The sequence below is a fragment of the Strigops habroptila genome, chromosome Z, assembly GCF_004027225.2.
Source record: "Strigops habroptila isolate Jane chromosome Z, bStrHab1.2.pri, whole genome shotgun sequence".
In the NCBI taxonomy this organism is placed as follows: domain Eukaryota; kingdom Metazoa; phylum Chordata; class Aves; order Psittaciformes; family Psittacidae; genus Strigops; species Strigops habroptila.
The window spans coordinates 25,146,845-25,172,952 of record NC_044302.2 but is presented as its reverse complement, the minus strand read 5'-3'; positions in this window follow the sequence as shown (position 1 = coordinate 25,172,952).

Sequence of the window (26,108 nt, the reverse complement as noted above, 5' to 3'; positions counted from 1 at the left end):
GCTAGACCCTTCTGAACAGGGTTGAAGTGTAAGTACAAATGGAAATATCTGATGGGGTCAAGAAGCTCCAAAAGCCCAATTCTTATCTTCTCAATAATATTTAATGGAGTATTTGAACTCCAGAAGCCCACTCTTAATTCAAATGCATAGGATCTTATTTCAGCATAGAGGCTTTTATGTCTAGTGGTAAAGTCATCATAGGAAATCTGTGACAACACACAGGCAAGGTAGATTTTTGTCAGCTTCTTCTTTTTAAAAGCAGAATTTACTTGGAAATCATAAATATGTTTGGCACAACTAGAAACTACACAACTTTCATAATTTTCTTCTTGACTTCAGTCATTATTTAAGCCGCATTCCCACCTATTGTATATATAAAACAATAATTACTCTCCCTTATTTCTGAGGCTTGTTTTCTGTAGCTTGTTTTTCTTCATGCAGAAAATGTGAGAATTAATCCCTGAGCCAGTCAAACTGCGTGTCTGACTCCCCATCTGGTCCAAAGAAGAAAGCCACCTGTGCCAGGATTAGAATACAAGAGTGACCTGGAAGAGAGGGAAGGTGAAAGGATGGTTTCAAGCAGTGTGAGAATCAGATCCTGCCCAGAAGGAAGACCTAATCCAATACACAAGGTTGGGTAACTGCCGTGGAGGTAGGTTATACCAGTATGAAGCTGTAGAGCAGACATGGTACAAAAGAAGCACAGTTTAAAAAGCAGGGGAGTACAGAATAGGAGGGCAAAATCCTTGCAGTGGCCCTACTCTTGGAACCAGCAACCTAGAAATCGATAACTAGGCACTCTTGGACTACTCCAAGAACTTGGCTACAACATAGCTAAAAAAATTCCTCTGGCTGTGAAACTGTTGCCCAGAAAAGCCCTGACTTTTCAGTGGCTTAAGCAAAGATGATTTTTCAGTTGGAAAATACACGATGTGCATGAAATAACTTTTTTTGTAACACATATTCTAATATCTTGGCCCAAAACAAATGAAAATTAAAAATGAACATTAAAATAAAATATTTTAATCAACATAACTTCACTCACACTTAGTTGTCTTTGAAAAATTATCCTAGCAGGTAAATGTAAAAACTCTTCCCAGAAGTCATTCCTCACCATGTTAATTCTCTTTTATAAATCCACAATTAACAATAATTACTAAAGCATAGATTTTCTTAGGAAGTAAAAAGCCATTTCTTGTATCTGGCACAACTGCATTGGAATGGATTGTCTTGTCTATACCAGCTCTAGATGTGAAAAGCTGTGCGTGTGCACAGGCACCTAGGTGTGCATCTGCACAGGATGCTCAAGCAGCAGAGAATAAGGCCAAATGTTTCAGCTGATATTGCTGCATTTATTATTTTGTTGTGTTATATTTATAGGTTGCAGCATGCATTTATTTCAAAGTATAAAACGTTGGTTCAGGCTCTATATGCAGAGGAGCTTTTTATAGGTCATTGGGACTGAGAAAATACCGCCTTTTTCTCATGTCTCATAGCAGTATATCTTGCATATCATTCAGTTCTGGAAATCTACGTTTTGATCTGTTTGAGGATACCAGTAATATACTTTTGGATATAGTTCTCAAGATTACATGAGTATCACTATCCATTTTGTCACCTGTCACATCTAAAGATCCACAATACCATAGTAAAATATGCTACCAGCCTGGATCGATGTACTTTGTTTAAGCCTGTTGACATACAATGCTTTCTTCTAGCTACTGTTGAATGTGTTAGCTATTTATAGGCATTGAAATTCACCATGAACCTGTGTTTAAGGCAAACTGTGCAGTAAGAAAAAGAATGTATAATTGTTTTATGGTTTATGTAAATACGTAATGTGATACCAATGTGAGGTGTACATTCAAGGGAAAAATGAAAATTCAGATCAATGTTATAGCACCCCGGTCTACTCCACTACCATTTTTAACTCTCTGCCAGCCACCTTCACTGCTGTGAAAAGCCCTTGAACCTTTCAAAACAGTGCAGGAATTACCATGTTGTCTACACAACAGAGGTGAAATGGAACCTTTTGCTGTTGCAGGTATAACCCTAAAAATCAATCTGAAACATGTTCCCGTTTCCTGATATTAAGAGGGCAGAGTGGACGTTAGCAGTTTTAATAAAGATGAACTGAACTAGTAATTATTTAGCCACTGGGGGATGATATGCAAACCTAAATCTTACTGTCAGTTGTAGTCATAACTAGTAACATTTAAGTGCCAGATTTATGAGATGTAGTGATCCATCTCCGTTACATGTCAGATGCCTTACTTAAGGTGGGTTAAAGGCAATCCCAATTTTTATGCCAGGTGAACTTGCCTTGTCTGAACCTTACGTGCAGCAGTTCTTCCTCTTGGTGTGCCCCTTTTCAGTACCATTTTTCCATTCCCATACAGCAATCATACGAATTTGAGCCAAGCTTTAAATAGGCGACAGCTGTAGTGTTTTGAGTACTTGAGCAATACCTTTTATATTTGTACAGAACTGACTGATACTAATTAAAGTTGTTGCAAGATACCACCATTGAACAACTCTTTGCTGTTAAGCAATTTGAGAGGCAAATAGTCCATCTGGATTTTGAGGACAGTAAGGAGATTTAGCCTCAGGAAGGAGGTACTTCACATATATACTAGCACTTCAAACCATGACATTTAAATCCCAGCACCTTCTTACTGCTAAATTAACACACAGCCTAAATGACAGAGTTAGCCATATTAAGGTAATATCAAAATCAGTATAGTGAAAGAATAGTAAACTCATACCTTGCAAAGTAGGTGCAGTTGTAACTATCCCTGTTAAAGATGGTGAAAATATCTACAACTTTTTATTACTCTGCTCAAAATTCCTGACTTCATTACTGATGTTATCCATTTCCTGTTTGCATTTACAAAAGATGTTGGCTTTTTGACCAAAACCAAAAATAAAATTAAAAAAAAAAAAGAGGGGGGATTATGGTTTTTAATACTTCTCACTGCTCAAACAACTCAGGTTAGGAATTCATGAGACTTCATAAGTTCCCTAGAATGGGCTTTGCCAGCACATGGATGGGAAAGATTCACAAGGTACCTTCAAGTGGTGCATAAAATGGTGTCAGAGACTCACGTATTTATTTCTAGTGATTTTTTGAACTCAATACAGAATATATGTCCCAACATGGTGCAAAAAGTTTGAACTACTACTGCCCTCTACAATAGAGTGAGATCTCTGCAAAAAAAGAGAAACATTCCTAGTGAAAATGCCAAGTAACAAGAGGCATATTTCAGCAGTAAGCAGTAAGTTCATGAGATTTGTGAGAACTGAAGAATGAGAACTTCTGCACAAACTTCTAAAAGACAACCCATTGTGTTATTTACAAATGTATAAACAATTCTAAATTAAAAACCTGAAAGACCTGAGAGATGAGATGAGCACTACATATTTGCTTGCATCTTTTTGTAAATTTTTGCTACATGATGTTTTTCTAAGCAAGCATTCATTGAGCTTGCAAAAGTATAACAGCTAATCACTGCAGTTTTCCTTTAACATTGTATTTTTACATGACATTCACTTCCAGGATTACAATTTTGTTTTGACACACACAATAATATTTAACTGCTGGATGGAATGAGATTGTCACTTCAAATGCTTCATCAAGAACATATACCAGAAATTCTACTATTTTCTCATCCTTTATGGACAAGTCCAAGAAGAACTTTGAAGTTCTGTCACTGATGGTGGTGAAAAATTTAATAAAGGTGCAATTTTAAATATGCAGGTTTAGCCAGAAAAATACTTGAATATACACTTAATTTTAAGTGTAGTTGTATAAGCTCAAACAGGGCTCTTCATATGCCTCAATTCTTTGCTGGCCTGTGTCTAATTGGCAAAACATGTTATCAGCAAATTAAAGGCTACATTGCTATTTCAGGCACAACCTTAAGCTAGAGATGATGTTTAAGCAGCCTCACCTCGCAATCTATCCTGAATATATCTTTATTCACAGATATATACAAACCTTTTAAGTTACAACCCATGGCCCTGGCACAGTTACTCCAGTGAGAAAAATAACCCTTATACAAGGGACTGGGAATCAATTCTCACAGCCCTAATTCCTCTGTAGCTTCTGTTTTCTGAGGCAAAGTCTGACATTTGTGTTGAATAACAGAGCTGGTAGGTGCTTTTTTCCCTGCTTCTTACTTACACCATTGCTTCCAAAGAGATGAGGGAGGGAGAGAGGGAGGGCTTTACTGCACCCAACCAGTATTTGCTCCCTTCCTTACAGCCTTGTTGAGATCCCAAGCTGAGGATAACTTCTGTAATGCTGGCCCAGGTATAGTAGAGTTTTCCTTTACAGGAAACACATACACAGGTGGCCATTGTGGACTATCCAAAAAAGCATAAGAAAAACCCTACCATACATTTTTACCTCTCTACAGTATCGTCCCCTCCTGTGACTATCAAGGTCTGAATCCGACTATAGCCCAGGTCTGAATATTCATCTGTCGTGGAGCAACTTAAATACAAATATTTGTTCAGTGGTGCCTTTTACCATTTGCTTTCAGCCCCTTCTGTCTCTGACCAAGAGTGTAGAGGTCAATTACTGACATCAGGAAGAACTGGGTATACAACAGAATATTTCATTTGTAGCTTTAATGCCCTGCAATATCAGGTTTTCAAGATAGTCTTGCTAAGGTTCATGGCATGAAACCAATACAAAAGCCAATATTTGGGGGGAAGGGACAAAAAAAGAAGAAACAGAAAAAACAAACAAAAAAAGAGAAAAAAAAAAAGAAAATTCCCCTGACTTTTCCCTCGATACCTAGATCTGTATCTATCTAAAGCTCAATAGTTGTAGGACAGGATGCTTCCATATTATCAAAAAGTGATGTAAAATTCTTTTGAAGAAATGTTTTTTTGGCTTTTTTATACTGTTGCTGTCTCCCTTCTGACATGTCTTTGTAGCTTGTGTGAGTTAGCTTGTGAACTAATTTAAACCAAGAAAAACAAATGTATTTTAAAAAATTGTCCCACACTGACAAGCAGACTGATCATTTTGCATTCTAGCTTTTCTGAGGGGGGATAAAATTGCTATATAACATTTTAGATTAAAAAAAGAAATATTCAGCATTAAATATTCAACATTAAAGTTCCTCGAACTTAAAAATAAATCTACAGCCTTTCTTCTAAAAATGCTGCTGTCAAGTTCTGCTGATTCTCATTCAGGAAACACACTATGTAAGAATACTGTATTTATCAAGCTAAAGGAGAAAATGCTTCGAAAAATTAGTGACCTCTAGTATAGCCTACAAGAGTTTTTTGATTGAGGGAACATGTCAGGGAATGACGTCAATTCGTAGATGGTCCCACAGTTTTCCATTTTGAGGAACTGTGGTGCTGACATCTGTCAGTGGCATTCCCTGGAGAAGTTTGATTTCAGAGACATAATGTTGTTAAAACACGCTCTTGGGGACTTTCTCCTTGTGACCAGTGAGCCTGTAAAATACGTAAGATTAGCTGCATACACGTCTTACAAGGTAAAGTCATAATACCAGACAAAGTCATAATACTAGAAAAAGGATAATCAGTTGACATTCCATCATAGAAACACAATTGGAAGGGGGTTTTTTGCTTTCTTTTGTTAGTCCTCAATCTGTTTCTCATGCTGAAGTCTTCCCTTAATTTTAATTAGTTCATTCCTGGAAATATTAGCATGGTGAAGAAAATATTATGGGAACAAAGGGTTGCATGTACGATAATGAACATTGTCTAGGTGCCTGAGGGGGAATCTGGGAGATTAAAGCCTGATTCACTGTTGTGTGTTCTCAGAGCAGGTCAGCGTGGACCACAAGGTGTTGGCCTTACTCCAAAGATTACTCTCCAGGGTGCAACTATGGTGATGTGCTGGGATGCAATAAGGACGTGACCAGGATCAAATCTCAGTGGGCCACACACAACATGAAAACACAACAGTCTTCATGTCTTCACAATATTATCTTTTTTTTAATGGTTTTGAGGTGTTAGTCTTACTCAATATTCATCTTCAGTGAGTTCATATAGTAATTTCATATTCATATCAATCAATATCATCAATCAATATTCATATCTTCAGAGAGTAAATATAGTAGTACTCATAAAGTGGGATACACTTGTTATTCATATTTTAGTCTTGTGTCCCCAGAATAAGAAGGACATGGAGGTGTTGGAGGAAGCCCAGAGGAGGCCATGAAGGACTGGAGCACCTCCTGTATGAAGACAAGATGAGAACATTGGGGTTATTCAGCCTAGAGAAGAGAAACTGTGTGGAGACCTCATAGCAGCCTTCCAGTATCTGAAGGGGGCCTATAAGGGTGCCAGAGAGGGACTGTTCATCAGGGACTGTAGTGACAGGACAAGAAGTAATGAGTTTAAACTTAAACAGGGGAAGTTCAGGTTAGATATAAGGAAGAAGTTCCTTACTGTGAGGGTGGTGAAGCCCTGGCACAGGTTGCCCAGAGAAGCTGTGGTTGCCCCATCCCTGGCAGTGTTCAAGGCCAGATTGGACAGGGCTTGGAGCAACCTGGTCTAGTGGGAGGTCTCTGCCCATGGCAGGGGGGTTGGAATTAGATAATCTTAAGGTCCTTTCCAACCCAAACCATTCTTTCATTCCTTCTATGATTCTGGATTCTGAGTAATAATAGCAAAATGAGGCATACTTTTTCTGGAGATATAAGAGCTAATCATTATTGTCCTACAGCTGGATAAGTTGAAGTTTGTTCCACCAGCAAGCTAGTCAACAGCCTACAGTCATTGTTTGGTCCTGGCAGTTTTCAAAATGCCCTAAACAACCTTCTCATTTCTGTGGCTTCAAGTGCTAAGCACTCCTGATTTCAGTTCCAACATCTGATCTGGGGGCTGACATACCTTAGCACCTTAGGAGATCTAACATCACATTCCCAATCTTCTCCTGGCTAGCAAGAAGAAATACTGGTGGTTACAGCTGATTATGGCATCTGATATTAACAGTCCTCTGGAAAAGAAGAGGGCTATAAATCATCATGAAAAGGAACAAAATTGACAAGTTTTTTCACACAGAAATAATGAAACCCCTGTATTTTTCAATCAAACGAGTTGATAATGTCACAGTTATTAAAATCATGATGAGCTACATTTCATCCATATCTTCAACAGTTATGAAACCAGCTAAAGGACATTTCACCTCAAGAACAGGGGTCATAATTCCATGCAAGTCAGTAGCAATGAAAAGTTATTAAATAATGTGTGCTCAGCTGCTTACGTGAAATTAGTTCATTGTTTCATGTCCTTGCTAATAAAATAATTACTAACTGGCAATAATTGCAGAAATTTTAATTGAATAACTGTAATTTGAACAGATGCAGAGACACAACCATTAGCGGTGACTTTCAGCGAAATACATGGAAAGAGAGGGGCAATTTGCTCTAGGGATATTTAGGTTGTATTTTGTGGGAAACACTGAACTTAGCGGGGGGTGATGAAGAGTAACACATACGTCTTTGGAGGGACTGCCATCACTCAACTGCACCTTTCTACATGTGAGCAGCAAGTCTGAGCTGATTACTCGTCTTTCTCCAGCAATTAATGAGGAGAGTGAGGTACTCTTACAAAAACATTCACCCCCCAGGAAATCATGGGTTTAAGACAATTATTTAGGATGAACCCCCTAAATGTGCTGTTGCTGAGTGGCCATTGACTCCAGTAGGGTAAAGCCAAGTGTGAATGACAGAAACGCACTTTCTTGGTTAACATTTCAAAGCTGTTTTCTTCCTCCCAGCCCTTCAGGAGCATGAGTTACTACGCCCATGCAAGCTCAAAACATTCATTGACCTGCGAGTTGACCTCACACGTTGCTGCATGCCTGTTTGTGTGGACACATAAAAAAACCTGAATGTGTTCTTTAACAAACATAAGCGTAACCTTTCATTGTTATGAAGATTACTGTGAAAGTCTTCTGCAGGAAAGTTCTCTGCGTCACCAGCTACAGTGAATCTTTCACATATGTTGCAGCTTGAAAAAGCCTGGTTTGGGTGTGGAAGATGAAAGCAGACCAGAAGTGAGATAAAAGTTTGGTTTTCCTGGGTGTAATATGGAGGCAAGAATGTAATTTTCAAAGAAATCCTATTTACTTTTCTCTTGAGCAAATGACATGATTAAATATTTATCTTCATAATTGTAGTCAGATGTTGGATATAGAAAGAAGTACACATAAAAAGGTGATTTGGTAAGCCTGCCTCAAAAACTGCTGATGCTGTGGGTTTAAGCAGCAAATGCATTAAAGCCTCTGCAGATCCTACAACGTATTCAGTGCATGAAGTTACTCAGCAAATTTATTTGATGAGTTAAGTGAGAGTATACCTTCTAATTTGTTTTCATCCTTAATTATCCATTTATTCTTTTGATTCATACACTGTAATTTCATACCATTGATTCCCTCTTGACCTTGTGCTTGTAACTGAATCCTGAGATCTGGCTTGTGGCCCAGGAATATGTAGAAAATTGTTTATATTAGCAGCAAGCTGCCTTGAGTTGCAGTGCTTTGATTTAATGTTATAACTGTACTAAAAGTAGCATAGCTTTCCCATGTACTCTCTATTCTGCTCAAATCCCTTGTCATTATAACAGATGTTTGGATTATTGTTCTGTAAACTATGTCAGAATTTCAATCTCCAGTATCTGTTTATTATTCTCCAAGGGTGATATTACAAATGTTCTCAAGCACAGTTAATACTTATAATACAGCCGTTTTTTTTCCCATAAAAGCACTAAGCAGAAAGTTTTTCTTAATCAGAGTAAATATGACTAATTTTAGAAGCAAAACATTTTTGTTTCAAGTGTGTTTTGAGAAAGTGTTTGCAACTGGAAGTGATAGGTACTACTCCTTATCATGGCACATACCAAAGGAGTGGGGGATATTATTTGAGCTATGTATTATATATAAGATAATATGAAAAAAAATAGATTAAAAGTTTTAGGTACTTGTATAAACAATTAAAAGTTAAATACGGTCATTTAATTATTTTGTCGTGAAGCCATAATAGCCTTTCTGTACTTTCACATTAATAATCTAATTGCACGCTAAGTTATGAAAGGCATGTTTGCTGGAAGGACACATTTAACCCTGCTGCTATAGACTATGAAATAATAATACTATAAGCTGATTATTAGAATGAGAGAGCAGAAGAAAGTGAGATTTTTGCACAGATTTTAAAGATTTAGAGAGAAGCAGCTACTCCTGTTCTAAGGAAGATGAACTTTTGTACAAATCCTCATTAGCTCCAAAAATAATACCTATTATTATGGAAAAAGAGGTTTTAATAACGTTTTTAAAGCCTGAAATATTACTTTCCAGCTGAATTTTGAATACTTAGGGTAGATCTCTCATTGGCCTGGAATGTGATTCCTGAGGTAGCTTGATCCAGTTTGAGGTTATCTGGCAAAAATTTCCATCATGCTTGCTGTTTTCTCTCTGTTAATACACACACATGTACACAGAACATGCTTGCACACACATGTTATACCAACATATGCATTTATGGTCTTACAAACAGAAAAATCAATATAAGAAAGACAGCTAAATATTTCCTGTGTTTGTTAAGAACGCAGTCTGCTTTCTGCATTTCTAGTTCTGTAAAACTAAGCTAAAGACCTCAAGAGTAATTCTGCATTCATACAGATAGGGGTTCTCTATGAAAATAGTTTATTCCACTTGGCATGCTTTCTTCTCCTTTTTTTTCTTTTTTTTTTTTTTTTTAATATTCTGCCTATCATTGGGCTGTGTTGTCATTGTTTGTTAAGGGGTACTTTTCTAAGGGTGTGGATCTGTGGATACTGGTCTCTTCTGAAAATACTATAGGGATCGCTTTTCTTGGGATGAAAACTGCCTCGGACCTAAAGGACAGCCTTCATATCTTACGAGAAAAAAATCAGACATGCAGATTTTAGGGTTCTGGGGTAATTATCCACAGCACTGACCCCACAGAAAAAAAAATGCTGGTGCTGCTCTAAATTACTTTTGCCTAAAAAAGGGAATTTAGCTACAATCTACTTCAAAGATTTTATTGGAATCCCTACACGTATTAAGTTTGCATTTGGGATGAAAAAAACAAGGTCAGCTTCGGAAATGATTAATGCCTTTTTGCTGTAAGCTGTACTGAATGTCCTTGAATTTAATCAAAACTATTTGTTTTTAGTCAGCTTTGCTGTTGTCTCTTTTACTCTTGTCCACTGATAGCTTGACATTAATGACATCATAAATCATGTGAAGTGGCGGCTAGGGTTTGGTAGAATTTCAAGTGTTTGTTGAGATGTCCTGGGCTATCTGAGGAGCTGGTGTGAGGAGGGATATCAGGCTGGTCTAAACCTTCAGCCTGCTGCATTGTTCTCCTGTTAAAAACAGGCAATATGTGTATTAAAATCTTGGGCTTTTACCAAAAGGCAACCTATGTATTCTTTCTTAAACACACAGCTGGAAGAGAATTACTCTACGATTATTTCAAATGCTTTTCCTACATCATGCCAGGGAGGTCAAACCTTGTGAAATAGATGCATATATTGCATAAAGAAATACATCACCTATGTTTGAAAATTTCTTAGTCATTCCTTTTACAGGAAGGCATGGATGTAAGCCAGGGCTCTGGGGCTCTTCTCATCTCTACCTGATGCAGTCAATCAGTCACTGAGGCATAAGCCCAATTTGCACAAATCTGCCATTTAGAGGTTTTTGCTGTTGTATTGTGGATTTGCTGCTTGTTTGTTTGTTTGTTTGTTTTCTTTAAATAGTGAAACATAAAACATGAGCACTTTGAAAATGTTTTCTTTGAAAAATGTTTAGCTGTTATCAGTTATGTATTTCAGAAAGACTTCACTAGATCATTGTATGTTTTATAGCTTGTTATCTGCATGGCTATATTCTTAGAACATGCTTTCCATTATCTTCGTACTGTACTGTGAGAAGAATGGAGAGCTCATCCTTTGAATGTTATATTTATTCAGCTGGATTCTCTTACAACATGTAATTTGCAGACTATTATAGCGTTTATTTCATTATCATCCCTAACCCTCACAAAGTTTATTCGTTGCAAAAATTTCACTCTTTGTGCAAAGAGGCCTCCAAAAAGTTGAAGGTTGTCTTTTGTTCGGTGACTTAGAAGGATACATGCTTGGAAATAACACCTGGTATGTGCCACAGGCAGGAGAGAAGCCAGGATGTACAGCACATCATCTGTATTTCAAATCAATGGTTCATTGTTACTTAATAAATCTGTTACAGAATGTTTTCAGGTCCCACTAACTTAAACATAAGCTTAAGGTTAAGGACTTCAGCTGCTTCATTTAAAGCTGCCTGGGTGAACAGCAAATGGTGGTGGTAGCGTGGCTCGGATATCAACACAAAGTTTCTGATATCCACATGTATGAAAAGATGGATCACCATTCTCCTCCTCCTGCTAAGAAAAGTTAAGAAAAAATCAAACTGAAGAAAATGTACATCACATGTAATGCTAGAGAAAGCAGTCTCTGTGTCTGCATCACTGAATATTTGAGTTTCTTCATGACTGGGGAGCATCACTGACACGTTGATGAGACTTCTCACTCCAGGAAAGGAGAAAGACCTCTCTTTACACAATCACATGTCCATGTGGTTTTAAGTGACCTGGACATGGGAAAAAGGCTTCCATTTACTTATCTGCCTTATCTGAACCAGTGTGGGAAGTCACCTGTGGGTCTCAGCCCAGTGAATATCTTCCCGTCACCCACCAATGTTCCTCTCCTCTTACACGGATTTTGCCAGGATCTGGGCAAGGGATGTTAAGCACTTCTGAATCTACACCGTCATGAGCTGCATTGCAGATCCTATATGTACAGTGAATGATGGTAATTACAGTGAGGGTCTAGGGTAATATTTATTTCTCACTAGCAGACAGCACCTGACAGTCTTTGTATATCAAGTTGTTATTAAAATCCTATGTCTGGATGTTAAGCTGACTTATTTTATAACTAATCTTCTTTTACAACTAATCATGAACTATGTATAAAGTTTGGTAAGTAAATTCATCTAATTTGACAGTAAAGATATTAAATGAAATAATTTATGTCATAAAATAAACCATAGTAACTTGTTTTTGTGATTACCAAATACAGTTTCATTACTACATTGGCGTAAACATCTAGTGAGTAATTTCAATCTTGTATTAAGACTGGATTTGCATGATAACACGTCATTTTATTACTTATAAAATGCATTTTCTGAGGATTTTGCATATAAATCTCTTCTGAATTATCATGCCACATTGAGGATAGGGACATACAGAAATCTTTACTGATGACTCCCATTCAGGAAGCATGTCACCCACCCATTTGCTCTGTGCTGTGATGCTGAAAACGGGTAGAGCTGAAGCTGAGCTAGAAGAGAGATCTCCAGTTTCCTTCCCTGAACCATGCTTATTTTCCAATTTTTGTTTTGGGAAACTTTGATTTCCTGAAGTACATCTGTTGAGACAGGACCACTTGTGACATGAGCAGAATTTCATGAACAGCAAAAACTCATTGTCCTCATTTACTTTTAGGGTTAAATATCTATTTGGATAAACACAAAGCAAGACAGACTATGTGGAGGGAGGATCACACTGAAAGATAGACTACCTAGAGATAATTTTGCAAAACTGGGTGCTCAAATCTCAGCATAACAACAATCAAAGATCTCCAGAAGGTTTTTGCAATTTTAGCACTTGCAGAGACCACTGAGGAAAGAAGAAAGGTTTGAGTTGGCATCTTTCTTCTTTGGGTGTCTTCTGGTCTTAATGTAAAATGCTTGCACATGACCTAGCAGTACCCCTTCTTTTTCCCTTTCACATCTTGTTATCAAACAAGCAAAAATAAGTCCCACTCTGCATACAGAAAATCCGTACTTACAGACTATGGATTTCAAGGGGAACACTTGTCTAAAACCAGTTATCATAAGCATGCATGTCAGGTCCAAGTAGTGCAAGCTGCTCATTGAATCTGTCTGTAATATTATTGGTATGTCTGCAAATTTTTTACAGTTTATCCTTTTCTAACTTTCCACCACTACTCTTTTCACATCAGGTTCAGTGGGAACAAACTGGAAACCCACACAAGGTGAAAAAGGAGGCCAGAAATCAGCAAAATGGGTAAGCAGCAATTTGTTTAGGGTGTTCAGCATATTTGCAACGTTCAACAAAGCTTCTCATGCCTTGTTTTCTTTTTTTATTGCTGAGGCTGTTTAGGCATCCATAACTGAGAGTATGTTAGGTTGGGAAAAGGACAAGGTCTCCTTAACTAAGCAGTAAGAAGTAGCAACATGAAGTTTGTTGTTTTGTTAACGCTATTTCAAGAAATATTTAAAGCAACTGAAATAAAGCAAAGACTTACTTATGAAACAGCAGATCCCATTTAAAAATATGTATTTTGAAATATAAATGGCCATCAAAGCCCTATTTAGCACATGAGCACTGACCAGTATAACAAAATCACAGAAGGTACAAGATGTATACACTCTACAATAGTATTTTACTATAAAAGCACGGACCCCTGCTGGCATATGTAATTTAATGTGCAGCATGCCTCTCCTAATTCAATCAGGTCTCTACATCCCTTCTTTTATATTCCAATTGGATTCCATGTGCTAAAGCCATCAAGATTTTCAGGATGAAATGAATGCTTGTATTAATCCAGCAATTTCCATTTAAAACACAGCATCGATTTGATTAATAAGGTTTGATGCTGAATAATTATACGGCAAATATGTAGCATATAGAAAAACCACAGATGTGACCACCAGCAAAAGTCTTGTGGGACAAGGGGGTCAAAGGGAAGCAATGGCCATGACTGAGGTGATGAATTCTTGGCTTTCCTCTTATGCAATTAACAAGCAATGCTTCTATTAATTTGCCACCCCCAGAGTCTTCACTGGTCAGATGTGTCAGGGTCAAGGGGCATCGGGGCAGAGCAGGGGTCAGCATCACAGCAGCCCTGAAAAGAAATGGGAAAATGAAAGAAATCCAAATTAAATGGTAGAGCATACTTTTATCAGTGTAGCAGGGGAGAGGCACCTCTTTAATGTTAAGACTCCTGTCTTAGAATAATAAAAATGTTCTCTGCACATTTAATACAAAGTAATCAATCTGACGTGTAGCGCTTGAGCATCTAATAAAAGAAAATCAATGTGGTCTACAAGAGAAGACAAACAATGCCAGATTTTACTAAAGGGATTATAGGTTAACATTTATTCAGTGTATTGTAATCTGATGTCAAGTGGTATAAAATCAAGCCAACAATCCATTACCACCCATTATAGGCTAGGTGCTGATCTCATGCAAATTGACTTTTCATAGAACTTATTAAATCATTTCTGTGTTCTAGCTATGGAACGTTTTTATACAGCTGCTGAACTGCAATAAATTCTACTTCATACTTGTACAGAGAAATATCAAAAAGACAAATATTTGTCATTTCAAAGCACAGTTTAAATTTTTTCCATGGTTTCCTTGTGCTTCCCATTATTAATTAATCAAATGGAATGTAGTTTGTCTTAGGTTAGTAACAGGCAATAAAAAAAGCATTAATTTGAGAAATGACATAAAGTAGTAGTTCTCCAACTCTCCAGTTTGGTCCTGCTTACCTTCCACGAGTGCTATCAATTTTTAAGTATTAAGTATAATAAATTGACCAAAAAAAAGCAGTTTTAAAAAGATGCCTATGCTGTTTAGAGATAATCACTGTAATTTGTAATAAAATGATTTGCAGGGAAGAAGGATTCCATGCAAATGTCAACTCTCAAAAGAAATTTTTGACAATGAAAGGTCCAATCCTGTTCCTAAACAAAATCAGTTTGAATTTGCCACTGATGTTGGTCAGGGTAAAACCGGGTTCTTATGTCTGTCTATAATAAGCAACAGTAAAAGGAGCAAAGCCTTTTAAATGGTATATCGTAAAAAAGGATTTGTATCCATCACATGCATTTTCTAGGTGTTAATTCATAGGAATACAGGGGTTTGGAGCATGTGGCTCAAAAACTCAATTTGTCTGGTTAGTTACTGGCTGTAGTAACATCCACTTATTCATATCAGCTGGGATATGGACAGGCACAGTTCTCTTTTCAAGTCTCAGAAAAAGTCAGTAATCTTCAATTTAACATAATAGAAAATAGCAATAGGAGCTGTCAAAGCTAACATTATTTTTGAAACAGTCTGATTCCTTGTTGGGGTTGGGTCACTTTTATGTGTGTGGAAAAACATTACCACGTGTTCGAAAATATTGCTGATATTCTGCAGATTACATTGCACTGCAGCTCGTATTGCACTGCAGCTCTCTGCTACTTCAAAACACTTCAGAGTTAGACAAGGTAGGAAGGGAAATTGGACGTGACACTATTTTTATTATAAAAGCTAAGTTTAGTTTTGCCACCTTTGACACAACAGAACATCTTAGCCAGAAAGATGACATTTCCCCCCCACCCCTTCTTTTTTTATACAGAACCTTGTGGTTCTAAAAGGAAATCAAAGCCCCAAAGTCAGCAGTATCAGTGTCTCTAGCATACCAAACAGTGAAGGCAGTGCAAAATTTGATTATTTGGGTAATGAAAATAAGAGAGAAAAATTGTTCTCCGGATTTGGCAAATTAAATCAGTATTAGTCCTTGCTTTGCTCTGCTAACTTTCCAATCAATTTACAAGTCAGTGCACAAGCTCCTGCCTTAGTTTCCTCTCTCTAAGACAGGAAAACTTCCTTTTCTGTTGCAAAATCCTTTCAGCTTTTTCCATCTTCCAACCTAGATGACTACAACAGGTAGAAGCTCCTTCTTAGGGACTTATACTGAAAGACTGCTTAAGCCTCAAAATCCATCTATGGGTTGGGAAGGACAAATTTTCATTTCGAATTTTTTCCAGTCAAGTCTAGATTAAAATAAGTGGGGAAAGCCCCACAGGATTTCCTCCTAGACTTCTCCCACCAAGGTGGGACAAACCACAGCCCTGAGCCCTGTCCCTTGTCCAGCTATATTTAGACATGGGATGACTTCTCAAGCCACTCTGCTGTTTTCCTTTGTTGTCTTCATTTTCCAGGCAGAAAGCAGGCAAGACTCTGCTTTCCCTGCCCATGGCTGCCCAGCTTGAGGACATTTTTTGTGGCATCTAAAGTACCAGCACCAAGGGGAAAGTTGTCCTGCAGAATTGGCAGCTGACCCCCTTCAACACACATTATTGTCATGTCGCCAGCTTTACCACAGAACCTGCACAGAACTTAAGAGGCTGGCAGTTAGAATTTAAAATTAAACATCAGAGTCAAGTAGATTGTTTCTCTCCTCCACACCCTTCAAGGTTCTTGTTGCTGCGTTGCTTCAGCCAAGACTTGCAGAACTAAGCCAACCCCTGGCTTAGGGCTAGAAGATCACAGACACCAATATGGAGGATGACCAAATAGCGTTTTATTAAACAACAGCAGGTGCTTTATACCTTTCGGCCACACGGAAGTACCTGTTCTGACCCAATCAGAAGGGCAGGTTAACAAATTTTACCTTTTATGGTATTGTCCAGCCTAGCCCCACAATTCCCCTCTCCATGCTATGGGGCTTGTGAGAGTACCTAGGGAGGGGCTCTCTCTTTCCGTACATCGCGATATCTTCCGGCCGCCATACCTTAACTACCTACAGTTCTTCTGCTTTTTCCCTTTCTGAACAGAGAATCATGACACAGGAGATCCAAAGTGCATGAAAAAAGTATGAGAACATGAAGGTGATCAGAAGCAAGAGACTAATACTAGGATAAAACACCATTCATCTGGAAAATACTCTGGTTTTCAGCTTCTGAATGCTTTATGTTAGGCTTTCAAGAAAAAAGAGGAAATAGTTTGGCTTGAAGAGGAAGAACACTGTAGACCTTATGGCCCTGAAAGGCATTCTGCCTTTTCATTTTCGAGCTGAGGGCCACAAAGGTCCACAGTTGGGTTCTGTATAACTCTAGTTGACAGTGGGGTTTAGATAGATACAACTAGTTAAAGGTGATTGAATACCAAGGGCTGAGCAGTACTTATTATGCCTGTTGTTGTGAGACTTCAATTCATTTTTGTAACAGAGTGAAACAACGCAGCAGCTGCACAGAACATGGTTGTAGTATTGATTTGGCTTCTCAAAAGTCTTCTCTTTGGATGCAGAGTGCAGTCAAACATGCACAAACATCATTCAGTTCCCCTGATTCTGTCATGTGCTCCCTGTACCTCAAACTAAAGCAGACTCAAGATACAGGAAAATGCCTTTTTAGTTGAAGGCAGACAGGTCTCTAAGCCTGACTCAAGGGGTTATGCAGATGTGGTGACCTTTCTTCCAGAGACCAGATTTTACACTCAAATTGCCATTAAAGCTCTGTGTTCCCTTGAGGCCCATAGACAACTTGTGTGTTTTCTCCATTAGGGTTAAAAGTCAGTGTGGCACCATGCCCACACTGCATACTAATGGAATAGAGTATAAATAAACGGCAGGCTGACCCTCCATCAGAGGGAAATTGCATCTTTTTTTTATATAGTTTTGTAATACAGGCTATTTGCTATGGTGATAAATGCAATATCTAACCAGGCTACTGGGAGATGCCTTGCTGCAAACAGCAAATATAAAGGAAATGCTGCACTTTTCTCACTCTTTAAAGTAACTATAAATCTCAGTGCTAACAACAGCAGCCTCTACCTGCACCCAATGCCAGCAAATGCACTTTTGAACTGCTGAATTGGAAATGAAGTGTGTTACCTCTTCCTTTAGGGTAAGCTAAACAGAACATTTCTGTGAACAACTTGCACATTCAGCTGGATGCCAGCCAGTCAACTTTGTTCAGGACACACAGCATCTTTGCAGTCCTTCCATGTGAACTACTGAAGGACCTGAGCCAGAATAAGAGCTTTGGTCCTTGTGCACACATTACAGAGGGGTCTGTAGACGGTGGATTTGAAATTCTACTCCTGTTAAAGCTTAGTAGGATTTATGCATTTCAACGTAAAAATTATTTCATCCAGGATTTTTTCCATTATGGACCTTCCAGTCATTCTGACCTGACTCTTCCTCGCACTGTGGGCACACAAGCCTGCAAACACAAATTCCAAATTTCACCTCTTAGAACAACCTGCCAGCAGTGAGTGCAGAAAATATGATGCCTTTGAGGAGAGGGGGTGTTTGCAAAATTCTCACCCCCTTGCAAAAACCTTCCTTTGCTCCCAAATGGTGATCACGCATTGTGCAGACCTGGTATGCAAAAAAGAATTCTGTACAACAGGCATATGTGAGAGCTCTGTCTTGCTCTAAAGGGTGTGTCTAAAAGAGACAGACAATCTGGTCTATTTCAACATGAGCATCTGAGTAAAGAAAGAAAAAGCTGCATGCTTCAGGGAATTAAACTTGAACGTTAGGTTTCCATATGCAAAACTGCATTCCTACAGCTGCAAGTGGTAATGACCATATATTTTTTCTCAAAAATGATTTAAAGAAAACATAAAAAATTTTCTCTAACGTAGGAAGAACTTATTAATAATTGAGAAGGCTAATGACATATCAGACAAAAGCCGTATCCCTGCAGCTCAGTGGGGATTTCTGAAAACTCGTAAGATGAGACACATTTCATTGGATAATAAAAAATAATAGAACCAAGGGTTTGGATAGAACATTTAATCTAGATGTTGAGAGAAATCAGATGACGTTACCTATAAGTTAAGCATGTTTATAAACCACTCAGAAATTACTTCCTAGTGCTAGAGAAAATTTTCTTTATAGGCAGTATAGGAAATTGGAAGTACAACTGCTAGCAGCAGGTGATTCACAGTGGTTTATCTTTAAAAAATAACATAACTTGTAAAGGAAAGCAACACTTTTCAGTTCATTAGAGGAATCTTTTCTCTCCACTGCCCCCAAATTATTACTGCTTTCTTTGGTTATGTAGAGCTTCAGAAGACAATTCCAAGTTATTAAGGCATCTGTTGTAACATTAAACGCAATAAATACACAGAGCCCCACCCCAGTCCCACAGCAATCTATAGCTTGTGTGGCAGGTCATTCATTTGGTTACTGAACACCACATTAAACATGAGCTTTAAAAGAAAAAGAAAAATTGCTGCTATAAGTAACACCATGGCTGCTGGTTTACTGAATTGGGTGGGCAAGGACTTCAATGGGAAGCTGTACCTGTGACGGAAATACCCTGTATGTACTCACAGCTGGAAGTTGAGTTAATTAAAGTATGAGTTATATCTACTATAACCCCTTTCTAGGCCTGTATTACAAGCTGCTATTTGATATAAGGTTCCTTGATCTTGTCTCAAAGCTAAAAGTATCTCCATTTTAATATTTCCTGTAACACTTGAAATGTTTGGATCTCAAGAAAGGTGCTTAGTTAAAAAAAGATCAATATGTCAGATGTGTGCCTTTTTTTCTGCATTTCCCAAAAAAACAAAGAAAACCAATGCAAACAAACAAACAAAAACAAAAACTAAAAAAATCAAACATGGTCCACTGCACAAAAAAAATTATTAGAATTTCATTTATATTTAAACACCACACTTCCAGGATTAGACAGGTTATAAGACAGGACTGAAAAAACAATAGTTCTCTTGGAAATGACAAAAATGTAGTCCATAAATAATTTCATTGTATGTGTGTTGGATGCATTAGGCATCCTTTATAATGAAGTAGAAATGCATTTCAGATGTAAGTTACCAGCTTTTTTGAGCTTGGTCATCCTCTTTCTCCAAGAGGCTTTTTACACTGCAGACTACCTCCTTAACCAGGCAAAAGCTAATACAATATTTTGCAAGCTGTTGAGAAAAATGAACTTTTTCCATATGTGTCATCATATATGCAATCTTACTCTGAATCGATGAAGGAGTGATAAGCTTCTAAAAACAAAGCTTCAGAGCAGCCAGAGCAGGAGGAGTGATTCCCCTAGATGTACATGTGTAGAGATCTTTCATTGTTTCCCTGCTGACCCTTAAATCTGCTGCCTCCAGGTCCTGCAGTTACACAAGAAGCTGCTTTAGTCATTCTGGAAGGTTTTTGCTCTCTTTTTCTTTATTATGTATCCCAGCGATATCTTTCTCCAGTTGTTTTTCAAGCCATTGTCATGACATTTCAGTTCAACTTAATTTACTTTTCACAAAAGGATCTCAGTGGGATTTTCTGGCAAGTAAGAACTGTTAATAATAGGTTTTCTGTCATATTAAAAAGTCAGTAGGCTATGACTTCATACTGAAATGTAATGTGAAACTTTATGTTGCTTTCATGTGTCCGTTTGTTTCAGAAGCTCAAGGTTTACATTTGTCTGCCTGAAAAGAAATCCTAGACTAACAGACACAGAGTTTTCTTTAGAAAAAAAAAAATATGTCTTAAACAGCCCAGTGTGGCTTTGAAAAATTATTTATCTATAAATAGAATAGATCTATTCTGGCCAATTAGACAGGTAGTGAAGATATTTATTTGCTCATTCTTTTACAATGCATTGTAGTTGTCAGGCCAAGCAGCTCTGAAGGGTTTCATTCTGGTCTATTTGAGTAACACAGACCGGCATGAACCTAGGTCTTCTAGATACAGGAAGCCATTCACATATCAGTAGCCATGTCCTTTGTCTTGGTGTGAAACTTTGGGTAATTAGCCAAATTTGACAGAGTATCCAGCAGTTCCAGCTAAGGCCAGAATTTTATTGAAATTTTGTGGCCAAACAGTGGATGAAATCAGGTAGACTGGTAGAAGATAATGATGCATTTTCCTCACCAACTTTCTGGAGGTAAAGGCATGTAGTCCTCTAATTTCCAGTGTATACTGCAGGATAGGCAGGTTTTCACAAGTGCATTCATTATAAACTAAAATCAAAGCTCAGATTTAAACACCAGAAATATTTCTCTAGAATACAGAGAACAAAACACAACAAGGTGTTACAGATTTCAGCCTCAAACGTAGTTGCAGCAACAGCAAATCAATCTTTGTTCCTCAGGGAGCTGTTTCATGAGCTAAAAGGGAGATAGGTAAAAAAGATGATGCTCCTGCTCCTTCTGCCATCACCTCAATGTGGCAGATGCCACCCCAAAAATGTTTTGGCAACAGCATCCACCTGATTTGACCGTCCATGACAAACACAACTGCTGCTCCCAGATCACTTGTTCCTGCTCAGCACCACTTGAGCAGGATTTCATGCGATCCTGTGGGTTCCTGTGGGGGTTCTGTAATTCACTGAGTGAAAAATGGAATTATAACATGAGAACAAAATCATCTAGAGATGATGGAAATGCACATTTTATTTTAATTAATGTGATTAAGTACTTCACAGTTTCTCATCCTGAATGTTAAAACCTATCATGCATATTTCTTTTTAGTTTCATATTGATCTACTATACGATAATGAATATTGTTATATCCATACAAAATGCTGTATTAAAAATGTCTAAAAAGGTGTCCCACTGATCTCGGAACACATAATGCCCAACAATTTTAAAAAGATAGTGAGCATATCAAAGGGGTATGAATCTTAGCAGACTAGAATGGTCATGTTCTGCTCCATAACAGGATGGTACTTTTTGTTCGTTATATTGTAAAGGGTACAAAATCTTCCTTCCTTGTCTTGTGTAACATGAAAACAGACAGCCTGATTTTAATACATTAATACTGTAAAATAAACACAAGGCGCTGTGTGCCAGGCCTCTAGAGTGTATTATTACAGCTGCATTAAAAGCTTGTGAGGACAAGGGGCTTATGTGTTGCAGAAGTACTAGTTCACCCGAAATATGCCAATATAACCTATACAGGTAGCATCAAAGAAAAGGAAAAAAATACAGATGATAAAGAGAGTTCTGCATGCTTTCTAACTTTTTAGCCACGTCAGATATCTAGAGATGAAGAGGCCGAGTTAAGCAACGCTTCATAGTTGCATTATAATTAAGCAGTCGTATGTGTCCCTGTAGATGAAACAACAACCTTTAACCTACCTGAGAAGTGCTCAGAAAATAGCTTTGCCAATGCTTGTACCTGGAGCACATTATGTCTGCTCCTGCCATATGGCTTTTTAGGACTAGAGGGTTGATTTTGGCAACCTTAAATCCATACGAAATACTAGTTTTATTATACCTTTTACAAACATTAGACTTCAGCTATCAGAGCTTTGAAAGCTTATTTAGAACAGCCCTACCTACAGCCACTAACCCTCGTTCCTTACCTAGGACATAATTAAACTTCTCCAGATCCCCATTAACCTGTTTCTTTGATCTCCACAGTGATGATATGCAAAGCCACCCTGTAAGGCCTCATCTCTTGCTATTGGTTGGGATTTTTGATAACTGTATGCAGAGTTCTGAGGAAGCAAAATCTATTGAAGATTTTCTCAAGCTATGGACAAATCCAGCTCAAAAGACCAATTTAAAAAAATCCGCATATTGAGTGAAGTGTCTTCATTAGGGTCTAAGGCCTAAAAGAAAATACCAGTCCAGGGAAATGCTGAAGGTCTGTTAGTGACCTTTCTTTGGTTTTAATCACTGAAACTCCTGACAGCTTAATAAGTTGAAGGTGCTAGATCACAGTCTAACTTAATAAGGCCCCACAGCAGAGCCTTGGCCACCTTTGATTGCTCCCATAAGTCTTAGCACATCTGGTACACTGTCCTTGGGTGAGAAATGTTTTCCATAACTTTCCTCATGTTCACTACCCTGTAAATAAATTGTTTTTATTAAACGAAGAATGATACAGCAGTGTATATTTGTGTGAGCTTTTGCAGTTTTCAGCCGTCATCCTACTGAGATGATTGTTTTCTTCAAAATAGAATTAAACATGGTTTATCACAAGAATCTCCTTAGCTTTTTTCCCTCCATCACCACTTGTTTTACTGAGAATCACATGGGTCAATCTAACCTTCAGCTGTGACACAAGATTAAAGAACTGGAGATTGCAACAAGTCAGGTAGGAATCATCTGCAATCTGCTGCGTTTGTTCCTTTTCAAGGGCAAAAAGGGCAGAAGGGCAAGCACAGATTTAGCCAGGAAGCTTACTTTTAAGAAAAAAAAAAAAAAGAGCCAAAAACTCATGCTGTCTTAACTGGGAAAGTTATTTATTTTTTGTATGCCTAGTTTAGTTATAATATAAATTAATATAACTTGTGAACTTACGTATAGAAAGTGTGGCAAAAATGAGAAAAATGTCATTTTATGATGACTGCTGCATACAAGCATTTGGCTGTACTATATGCACATGTACACACACATATAAAAACACACATGTATAGAGGAATAATGATGCTCGTAAAAAATCAGGAGCTGTTTTACCTAAATCTTTGATCCTGCCAGATCTAATTTTACACAACCTTTCAACATCTTATGCTTGTCTATTTGTTTGTTTTCTGTTTTGTTCAGATCTTTTCCTATTCACAGCAGCAGAATATCTGGGCAACTTCAGTCAGTGCTGAAGAAAATACTTTGAGTGATGTCAGTGATCTGTTTTGCCTCCCACCCTACTGCTGAAAATAAGCATGCAAAGTAGCTTTTTCTTTTCATAGGGTTTGGGTTGCTGGTATTTTTTAATACACAAAACAATACTTATCTTGGGAAATTGAGATGATGACATGCATCTTGCCCTGAAAGGTGAGCCTGGTTACATTTGCAAAGGTCCTTGGACTCATTTTGTAGGATTTAGTTCCACAGTTTTGTAACAACCCTTGAGAAAGTTTTATTTTTCACACAGGCAAATTTGAACAGTTAGATCTGGGGATTTTATACACATAAGACAAAAGTATATTCATTTGAAGGGATAGCAAATTAGTAAAGGCATATTACTGTTCACTTATATTTCTGATTTATGCAATACTATGTCTGGAAACTGGATTGCTAAAGTTAAGGAAATGTACAGTTCTAACTAGGGAATTGTAAGCAATTGGATGCTTTTTTAGAAAAGGAATACTCTGAATTCAGGTTCTATATGGAGTTCATAGTGCTTTCTGTAAGGCACAACTGGTTAAATAATGATGATAAGTCTTTCCCTACAATTTTCAATTATTTTCAGAAAAAATTAATTTTACAAATCATAAAGTAATGTGTTCACAAACACCTGATCTAAAAATAGGGGAATACATAGTTCAGGGGTTCTGCTTTACTTGTAACTGGTTTTAACTGATTATGTTGTTGCCTGGGTAGATTCCACGAGTGCTTTTTTAAGGTAATACCTTCCTGCAAATTGTTTGAAGAGATAAAGAGAACCCACTTTTTAATAAATTTTGCCACATGCCCTCAACACCCTAAACTGTTAGTCATTAAATAGGTGTTCATGTGAGAAGCCACATCTTTCTAAAGGAGGACTTCTCACTCATTGTCAACATCCTCACAGGGTGAATATGCTGCTGTAATAATGACCATACCAGGTCTGATCAATGCTCATTACCCATTTAGGAGTTGCTAAATGAGATGTCCAGCTGAGAGAAAGAAGAGAGCAAGTATATGTGTTAGTTCCCCTAGTACTCTCTCAGTCTTCACTTACTTCCAACTCTGAGACTTCCTGAGCTGGAAGGGATTTTTATGCAAATGCCATGTAAATTCTACATAATCCTCAACAGATTCCTCCTCTATGAAATTGCTCAGTCTCACTTGAGCCCACCTAAAGTTATAGCTTCCCCAGTGTTCTCTGGTAAGAAAAGGTCTTTTTCCAGCCATAACTTCTTTTGTTTGCTCTGCCTTTTGCTTCTTTGGTGCCTCAATTTCCATCAATCTACTAATTTTTCTGAGAATTGGGATGCACCATTTCTCTGTCTGGAAGAGGATGACATGCCAGCCCTCCTGATCTACTCTACCCTTCACAGTTGCCTGTCATAGGATCCCACCCACCAGTTGCTGAGCAAGCTGAAACCTGCTGAGGTCTGTACTCTCCATTACTTTTCCCAAAATTTAGACAGTTTTGTGTATTAAACTGTGACATTGCATCTCACTGAGGCTAACTGGGGAATCTTCTGTCCCAGCAGTAGACCCTTCCCTCTTTTCTGTCCCTTTTACGCAAGATCTTGTGAAGCTCCTTTAATGACCCCTTTTACACTGACCATCTGCAGTGCATCAACCAGCAGCATTCTCCAAATGCTGCTTTGGGTCCCTCTAGCTCACCTGTGTGGCAAGAGGAAGGCTCTCACATCGGAACTTTCTTCTACTTAGAACAAGTTTTTTATCCCAATTCCAGTTTGCTATTAACTTAAATATCACCTAGCTGAAGCAGTTAACTGGTCAGCCAAGGGTCAACCAGCTCTACTCCATAATCATTTTCAAGGGAGAAACTCTTTCTCTCACTGAGCATTGCAATCTTGTCTTTTTATAACCCACTGCATTTAAGGATAAGGATAACAGGCAGTTTTCATCAGACTCTGGGAAAAGTATTCCACTAGTTTCAAGGTTTCAAGATCTTTTCGCTGGGCCCAGGCACCAGACCATTACAGGTACACCCTGCTTTGGCTGACCCAGCAGCTCTTGCAGGAAAAAAAAGTAAAATCGCTGTCTTTTGTGTTACTGGACATTATGTTGCAAGATATAAACCAGTGTGAGAGCTTTTTCTCACCAGTTCAGTATCACTAAATATATCAGTGCTATAATTTTCAATGCAGGTATTATATTTTCCTATCCTATTAGAAAATAGCAAGATGAAAACCCAATCGATACTATTTCTGATTATTTATTTTATAATCATTACCTTACAGAGCAATTGTTCTTATACTTGTTTGACTGATTTTTTTTCTGTTCTTTTTATTGATGCCTGTCATCTTTGGAAAATTCACAGCTCCTCCAGACTGAAGTTTCTGAATTCTGTAATAAAGATAAGTGCATTTAAAATAAATAAATAATGAAATAAATATATAAATAGATAAATAGAATACTTCGGTGTTAGTTTAACTAAATATTTCCTGAGTTTTCTATGAGTGAAGCCTGTGTAACTCAGCAACAGACTTTAAGAGGATATATGTGACATAACGTTATTTATAACCAAGCAATGGACTAGGACTGGCTCCCAGCCACACACCAGACAGTCATTTAGTTTCTTTGGTCCGATTTATCCCAGTCTAACTTCAGGGATAGAACAGAGACATCTAATTAAGATTGTAATTGCTTTAGGTTCTCTTG